Raw genomic sequence first — 9879 nt, 5'->3', positions numbered from 1 at the left:
ACTGATGCATTTTTGCGCAAAAAAAGGAAATTTCAAACTAAAAAATAATTTTTTACAAAACAAAACGCGAATTTTTAACTAAAAAATATCAGTTTAAAAAACTGGAAAAGTTCCATTTTCTGTTAAAAAATGAATTCTAAACCAAGAAAAAAGAAGTATTTTCCACTAAAAAGTTAAATTTTAAACCAGACATAAGCCTTCAATAATGAAAAATTGCACAATGTAGTTTAACTTTCACTCGAGTGGTTTAATTTTCAATTGAAAAAATTCAATTTCAACAAGATAATTAAATTTAAAAATATAAATCTTCAAAAAAAAAAAACGATTTCTGAGCAAAGCGATTCAACCAAATGTTTTAAACAAATTAGTTGAATTATCAAGCAAAGAAGAACGATCTTTAACCAAAAAGTAGCATTTACATACAAAAAATGAAAATTCTTCTATAACAGATGAAGTTTTAAATCAAAAAGATAAATATTTAAAAAAATAGTTGAATTTTCTGTTGAAATAGATTTCAGTCGAGTTTTCACGATCAACTATGAATTTTTTAACAACAAATAATTTTCTACCAAGAAAATTGAATTTTTAATCCAAAAAGACGAATTTTTTCAACCAAAAAGGATGAATTTTTAACAAAATAGTTCAATTCTCTACCAAATAGTTGCATTTTTAGCCAAAAAAGATCAATTTTGTACTAAAACTAGAGTTCTGAGCCGGTTATATTACTTTGAGAACGGCAACAAGAATGAGAATATTACCGAGAATATAACCGAGAAATAAATTCTGAGAATCTATGAGAATCTCAGAATTTATTCTAATTAATAGAAAATTGAATTTTTTCGTTAACTTTTCGGTTGAAAAGTCAACTCTTTTTTTAAAAGTTTGTCTGTTCTATTTTAAAGTTTCCCCTCTTTAGCAGAAATTAAATCTTTTTCTGATAAAAATGCAACTGTTTGGTTAGAAATTAAGCTATTAAACTATTTTCTAGAAAACTCAACTATTTCGTAGAAAATTTACTTTTTGTTTAAAATTTATATTTTGGTGTTGAAAAACGAACTGAGATGTTTTCTGGATGAAAGTTCCACTTATAAAAAAAATTTGTTTTTTATTAAAAATTTATCTGTTTTAGTACAAAATTGATCTTTTTTGAATAAAATTGCAACCATTTGGTAAAGAATTTAACTATTTTGTTAAAAAATCGTCCTTTTTGGTTAGAAAAATTCGTCTTTTTTGATTGAAAATTCAATTTTTTTCGTAGAAACTTACTTTTTTGATAAAAAAATTCAGTTTTTGATTTTACTGAGTTAAGTGGAATAATTTTTGGATGAAAACTCAACTTTTTTTGTAACAAAAAATTCTTCTACTTTAAGATAAATTTAATATTTTTTGATAAAAATGCAACTATTTGCTAGAGAATTCAACAATTTTGTTAAAAATTCATCCTTTTTTAATTAAAAATTCAATTTTTTTTGTAGAAACTTTTTGGTTAAAAATCGTTCTTCTTTGCTTGATAATTCAACTAATTTATTTAAAACATTTGGTTGAATCGCTTTGTTAAGAAATAACTTTTTTGTTAAAGATTTAAGTTTTAAGTAGAAAAGTTATCTCGCTGGTTAAAAGTTTAATTATCTTGTTATAAATTAATATTTTTTAATTGAAAAGTCAACTATTTATAAATTAAACTATTTAGTGGAAAATACTTCTTTGTTGTTTGTTTAAAATTCATTTTTTAACAGTAAATGGAACTTTTCAATTTTTTAACATTGATCTTTTTTAGTTAAAAATTCGCGTTTTTTCGTAAAAAAATTATTTTTTAGTTTTAAATTTCTTTTCTTTTGCATAAAAATGCATCCGATTTGTGTAAAATTAATTTTTTTTTGAGCATTCATATTTTTTGTTTGAAAATTGAATTTTTATAAAGAAAATTTGTCTTTTGGTTTGAAAGTTCAATAATTTAGATAAGCTTTTATTTATTTTTTTAGTAAAAGATCTTTATTTGTTGGAAGTTCTTCTTTTTGGTTTTAAAATTCTTTTCTTTTGCTGTTTAAATTTCATTCTTTTTTTTATAAAAAACATAAACTATGACTCTTTTTTGTTGGCAATTTCTCTTTTTAGTAACATTTAACTATTATGTTAAAAGTTCTAGAATTTTGTTAAAGAGTTATCTTTGAAAGTAGAAAAGACTTTTTTTTTTAAATAAATGAATACATTTGAAAATTTTTTATTTGTATGTAAAACACTGCAATTCCTACATGTGTCTGAGCTAGAAAATAATTTATGTTCAACCGCTGATATAACCTGAACAATAAGAATGAATCGTTTTTTGTGTTACAAATGTAAGTTGTTTTAAAAAAATATTTGGTAAATTTTTGGAAATATTTTTTTTAATCACTCAGAATCTTCTAAAATTTCGAAATGTCTGAAACGGAAGCGAATTTTTCTTAAAATTTAAAAAAATATATAAAAAATTTAAAAACTTGTCTTAAATATTCCGATTTTTTCGCGGAGTTTATAGAAATGATTAAAAAAATTATATAAAAAAATTATTATAAAAAAGATCCTTTCAAATTTTCGTATTAATCTTAAGAAAATTGTGTGATTCTCTTGAAACCATTCAAAGTTTAAAAAAAGTTTCTCAGCGTGTAATTCAAAATCTTTCATAACCGATTTTTTTCAATAATTTGTTTAAAATTTTTTTTGTGTAGTGAAATTAGAAAAATTTATTAAAGTACACTTCAGTCGAAAGGCTAATTATAAATTTTGTGTTACGAAAGGTATGAATGTTGATTTAGAACACAAATGGGACATAACGTAAGTTAATTATTTCTTTTACACAAAACCTGGAAGACTAGGCAGGGTCATTGCATTTTTTAAATGTTGTGGGAAAGTGAAAAAATCATGTAATCTTGCAAATAATGACAGAGTTTTTTCAATTGAAAGATAATTTTTTTGATAGAATATTTAACTATTTCTTGAAAATTCGTCGTTTTATAAATATTTTATAAATATCAGGAAATCTTTTAAACTTCTAAAATATTTTTAATCACTTCAACACCTTAAATTTTTCTTACAATTTTTACGTCCTAAAAAATTTAAAAATTGCTGAAGACATTATGGATTCTTTCTCAGCATTTTTAGAAATCTTTTAAAATTTTCTCTAACAATTTATTTTAAAAAACAAGCAATCCTTTTCCATTTTTTGTATAAATATGATTTTAGTGGATGTTTTCAGTTTGTTATTTGCTGAGATGCCGACAAATGTTGAGCGCAATATATATTTTTTAATATTTCGAAAGAAAAAGCTTTTTAAGAATTTTGAAGGATTTGAATATTATAAAAAAGTTTTCTTAAGTTTTCTAAAAAATGTAACGTTTTTCTTATTTTTAAAGTTCATTTGAAAAGAATACCTAAAGAGATTCCAAGATTTTTAGAGAAAATTGTCAAAATTATCAAAAATTAATTTGGAGAGATTATTATACAACTTTTTCAAAACATTTCAAGAAATTGCTAAAAAGATTCTGGACAGTTTTAATATTGAGAAGATTTTTAAAAGATAATAGAAAATTTAGTTTTCTGAAGATTTTGAAATAAAGTTTTGGATTTTATTTCAGAATTTGGAAAGGATTTAAGAAATTAAAAATTTTTGGCCTAACATTTTGGGGAAAATTGTAATTTATTTTTTATTTAAAAAACAACATTTTTTAAAGAAAATTGAAAAATATGTTGAGACTTTTTAAAACATTTAAAAACTGCGTTGGCTCGAGAATCCGGTAAACAAAAGTATCAACACTCACAAATTCCTCAAAAAGTAAATATGATTTATCGCGCATATGCTTGGACTGGTGTCATTTTTAGATGAGGGTTGCTGACAGTGGAACCATGCGGTGGCTGTTTAATCTTTTTCTTAAAATTTTCATATGCAATATTGCCGAAATTCATATAAATTGATGTAATATTTAATTTGATGTAATATGATGTAAAAATGGAAAATTTTTTTAATTTGTTTTTTTTTTTTTGTTAAGACAATAAATCTTGTATGGAGATAACTTTCTTTATTGAAAATTCCAATATTTGGTTAAAAATTAATTTTTTCATTCACAATTTTTAATTGAAAATTGAAGTATTCAACAAGTCAAATTTTATAGTTTAAACTTTAACTATTCTATTTATTTTTTATTGATTTAAAATTAATCTTCATAGTTGAGAATTCTTTTTTTACAGAATATTTATTCTTCAACGCCCAAATTTGTCTGAAAATTTTTACATCTGAAAAAATTTTAAAAATTGCCAAAGATATTTTGGATTCTTTCTCAGCATTTTTATAAATCTTTAAAAATTTTGTCTAACAATTTATTTTAAAAAACAAAAAATCTTTCTAAATTTTCATATGAATCTGAAAAATATTTTTTCATTATATTTCAAAATTGTCAAAATATTTTTTATTTGTTCGAAAACCTGACTGATTACATTCTGCATGAATATAATTTTAGTGGATGTTTTCCATTTATTATTTGCTATGAGGCCGATAAATGTTGTTATAAAGTTAAGTTAAAGAGAATATTTGAAAATATTTCAAGATTTTTAAAGAAAATTATCAAATTTATCAATAAATAATTTTGAGCGAATATTCTACAAATTTTAAAACATTTTAAAAAATTGTAAAAGAAAAATCTGGAAAATTTTAAGGTAATTTGTATAATTTTACACAATTAAAAAAATGAATAATTCCAATTTATTAAAAACATAATTTTGAAACTTTAACAAATAATTTTAATATTGAGAAGACTTTTAAGAGATAAAAGAAAATTTACATTTTTGAATATTTTGAAATAAAATTTTACATTCTTTTTTAGAATTTGTAAAGGTTTTAAGAAATTAAAATTTTTTGAGTTAAGATTCCGGGGAAAGTTTTTATTTTATTTAATTTAAAAAAAAAATCATTTTTAAAGAAACTTTAAAAATATTTTGAAATTATTTAAAACATAAAAAATGCGTCGAATCAAGAATCCGGTCAAACAAAAGTATCAACACATAAAATTTCCGAGAAAAATAAATACTATATATCACCCAGTTCACGGCCGCGAGACTTGGCCATAGATGTGATTTATCGCGTGTATTCTGGGAGCTGGTGTCATTTTTAGTTGACGGTTGTTGACAGTAGGACCATGCAGTGGTTGTTTGATCTTTTTTTTATTTATATACAATATTTCCTAAATCCATATAATTTGATATAATTTTTTATATATTTTAGACAATTTAAAATTATTTAATTAGAATAGTCCGCAAAGTGTGATTTTGTTTCGAATTCGCACAATTTGTTGAAATGATATTAGTAGGGCGAAGGGGAATCTTCGATTCTTTCAGTTCCTTAGCACCTTCAGTTCGCAGAACCGGCGGAGAGTTTCCGAGAAATGTATTTCCCCGCCAAACAAATGCAATATAAATAGATGAGTAGCTCTTTAAAATTTCTTTCTTGAACACTTATTATATAATCTAATTAAATAGTATTTATATGATCTTTAATTAAATAAATAAATTGATTAAAATAAATTAAACAACAAAATATCTAATTTTCTTTTAACTTTTAATACTTTTCACATTTCCTAATTTAGTAGATGTACTGATAACTGAGTTATTATCTTCAGCTTATAAAAATAGAAAAAAAACTTTTAAAAAATCTGGGCTATTAATTTCAGCTTCAGTTTAGGGTTAAAAAATAATGCTTTTTTGCAATTACAATCATTTTTAATACAAAATACAAATTTGGAATAACTATTAGCTTGTTACAAAGGTAAAACCACATTCCAAGTTTCGACAAGAAGGAATCACCGCTTATCTTTTTCTTTTTAAAGTTATATAAATATAATTTTCGTAAGATTTCAAAAACGTTTTTGAAGATTTCATATATTCCGAAAAAATGCAGCAAATTTTTATGCATTTTTTTTATTTTGCAGGACACACAAAATATTAGAAAAAATTAGTCAGCTTAAAAGATATTTAGGACTTTCAGAAGATTTGAAGAAATAATTTTTCGAAAAACTATTCATGTTTTTAAATATTGTTAATCTCTTCAAAAATTCTGAAATTCCTAAATAATTTTTGTAATAAAAAATTACATTTTTACAATGACCTTCAAAATTTAGAGATTTGTAGAAACTTCCAGAGGAATCTTAACAAAAAAATTTCATCCTTCCAAAATTCTTAAATAACTTCGAACATTTTTTCGAAATACTCAACATTTTATAAAATTGTTAAAAATTGTTTCAAAAATGTATAGAAAATTTTTAATTTTCTAAAAATTTCAAATTTTAAATTACTTTAAAACCCTTACAAAACTTTTACACCTTCGAAATATCTTTTGAAATCATTCAGTTATCCTAAAAAAATAAAAAAATTGTCCTAAAATCTTCTAGATTTTCTTTCGTGTTTTTAAAATCAAAACACAATTATTTAAAAGATTAAGATATTCTAAGTTTTTTGCGCATTATGTATTTTATTTTTCTTACCTCTTTCAAAGCTTGAAAAAGTTTACAAATTGTATACTACGATATAAAAATTTTAAGAACAGAGTTATTTCCTATAATATTAGAAAACCCATTTGCAATTAAAATTTCCTTTTGACTCAATAATGTTTAGAAACATTTGGAAAACATTTGATCATGAGATGAAATCATTTAATTGAAAATTTCCATTTACAAAATTGATGTTGCAGTAAACTCGTAATATTGATTAATTGACTTAATTATAGACGTATTACTTAAACAGTCTTTCTTTGAGTGACACGCAGAATTCTTAGAAATTAAAAAAATCAACTGCAAGAATAAAAAACGAGCATATCTTACTTTGTCTATAAAATCATTAATATCCAGGTGCCAACTGGGCCTATTACCCCTATTAATAACAGTTAATATGCATAAATATATTAAATTGCATGCATATTTTAAAACAAATCTCATATTAAATTAACGCAAACAATCAAAAATTCCTTGGAACATTTTTAAATACTGTCAAATATTTCAATTCTTTCAAAATATTTTGACACACCCTAAACTTTTTTAAAAAGATTTTCAAAGTACTTTTGAATTTTTTTAAATAACCATGCTAAAATTCTTTAATTCTCTAAAATTTCCTAAAATAATAAAAAAAAGTTGAAAATTCCTTGACATCTTTTAAAACATCCTTAAAAATTTTTAATCTTTTGAAGTCTTTCGAAATCTCTTGAAATTTTGTAAAGCCCTTGAAAATATATTGAAATTTTAAAAATACCATGAAATATATCAAATCCTTTAAAATCTCATATTAACTTACCATAATCAATTGAAAATTCCTTGGAATCTTTTTAAATTCTTTCAAATTTGTCAAATCCTTTAAAACTTCATTTCATTTCATTTTATTCTTATTGAATAAATCCTACAGTCCGAAGACCAATTACAGGATTATGATTTTACAAATTTAGATTATTATACCTATTATAAACATATTATTCATGTTATAAATAAAAAATATATGTATATAGCGCATCTTTTACGAATCAACATTTCAAAGATATTGGTTATAACGAGCTGGGAGATATAAAGAGTTTCATGGTCATAATAATTTAAAAATTTGCACTAAATTATCGTTGTTGAATGTAATTGTTAACATTACTTAAGAAAGAGTGCAAAGATTGATTAAATATATCAAAATTTTGTTGAGTAGAGTACATCGAATTATACATCTTGCACATGATGTCTATTGGCGTTGTATATGGAGATCTCGATCCAGTTACATAAAAAAGTTCAAATTCTCTCGTTTCATATTGGGGCACAGCGAGTGGAAGCTGAGATATCAGATAAGAACTATTAATTGCACCCGAGAAAATTTTAAATAAAAACAAGACCATGGATATGTCTCTTCTGCTCTCAAGGGTACACTCGTTGAATCTTACACACAATTGACGATAATTTGAGCCCGGTGGTAGGAAATTCCCGTCTTTTTTATAATGTAAGAAATTCAAAAAGCGTTTTTGACATTTATCAATAGCGTCAGACAGATAACCGGTCCTAGTTTGCCCCACAACACAGCAATACTCCAGTTTAGACCTGACAAGTGCATAATATAAAGATCTCATAGCTGCTTCACAATTAAATTTACGACATGTTCTAATTAGAAAACCCAACATTCGACTGGCTTCCCGAACAATAATATCTACATGTGTGTTGAATTTAGGAGTACATGTGAAATACACACCTAGATCACGAATTATCTTGACTCTTTCCACAATAATTCCACTGATTTGATAATCATAAGTGATAACTTCATGTTTTCTGGTAAATGTTATGATCTTACATTTCCGGTGATTTACATCCTAAGAGTTATTATTACACCAAAGAGTAAAATTATCTACGTCTGCCTGCAGATCATAGCAATCATGAATGTCATCAATAGGCTTCAAAATTTTAGCATCATCTGCATACAGCAGGATGTTGTTCTTTATACAACCATCAATCCCATTCATGTTTACCACAAAAAGCAAAGGTCCAAGATTCGAGCCCTGAGGTACACCCGATGTAGGTTCAAATTGAAATGACGTGTACCCTTTATACATAACAGCCATTTTCCTTTCGGTCAGATCATTAATGTTCTTTTCATGACTCACACAATCAAACGCCTTCGAGATGTCTCTAAATACTACATCAACTTGCCTGTGCAAGGTGAGATATTTTTCAATTTTTTGTACAAAATTAACAAGATTCGTCGCCGTAGATCTTTGAGGTACGAACCCATGTTGCGATGGAGAGAGCACGGGAGACAGATAGGACCACAGAACATCACCTATAATCATCTCAAGAGCCTTAGAGAAGTTACATAGGATAGAGATTGGTCTATAATTTGTAATTCAGGATTTATCTCCTGATTTAAGAACAGGACAAATCTTAGTGGATTTCCAGTAGTCGGGAAATTTGCCAGTAGTTAGTGCGAGATTGAATATGTTACTTAATGGTTTAGCTAACTCCTCATGACACTCACCTACAAAAAAACTAGGTATTTTATCAACACCGGAAGTTAATTTGTTTTTAAGCATTTTCAGCTTGCTCATAACTAATTCTGCATCCACCTGGAACCCATCACCAAGAAACCTAATAACATTAGAGTTGTGTTCATCTGCCTATAACGTAGAAGGCTTGTATACTTTGAGGAACAAATCAGCAAATACATTAACAATATCCTGAGGTTTGTTAAAATTTTTGTTATTAAAAAACATTACTGCAGGAATCCTTGAAATCTTTTTAGTGTTGTTGACATGAGACCAGATGGATGATGGATTTTTCTGTATATCATATTCCACTTTCTGCAGGTATTGCTTATGCACATGCCCGATATTGTGCTTAATATCTCTTCTAAGTCTCTTGAATGCTTCCAGGTGATGTTCATTATCAGATTTCTTATATTTTAATCGAAGTTTATCTTTTATCTGTATGTCTTTTATAATTTTCTTGGTATACCAATGTGGGTACTTCTCTTTTAAATAATTTAAGAATATAAATCCTACATTTTTATCCAGTATTTCCCTGAGTTTATCATAAAACTTGTCTACAGCAAAATTAACGTTCTCTGATTTACTGAGAAAAGCCCAATCAGTATTTTTTAGACAGTCTTTTACAATATCATAGTTCCATTTTCTGAAATCATAACACTTATCTTTTGGGTTGTTATTGAACTTTAATCTTTGAGAATATCTAGGTAGACAAGCCTCAAATTTAATCACTAGTGGAGGATGATGCATATCTACAGGCGATATTGGAAGTTCATTGTTTGTTACCTCACATGGAAATGAAGCTAAAACTAGATCTAGATACCTCTCATTAAAATTATGTACATCGTTATATTGGAATAGCT

Source organism: Belonocnema kinseyi, chromosome 6 (genome assembly GCF_010883055.1).
Source record: "Belonocnema kinseyi isolate 2016_QV_RU_SX_M_011 chromosome 6, B_treatae_v1, whole genome shotgun sequence".
NCBI lineage: Eukaryota > Metazoa > Arthropoda > Insecta > Hymenoptera > Cynipidae > Belonocnema > Belonocnema kinseyi.
The sequence above is the reverse complement of the archived record's forward strand: the minus strand, read 5'-3'. Positions refer to the sequence as shown.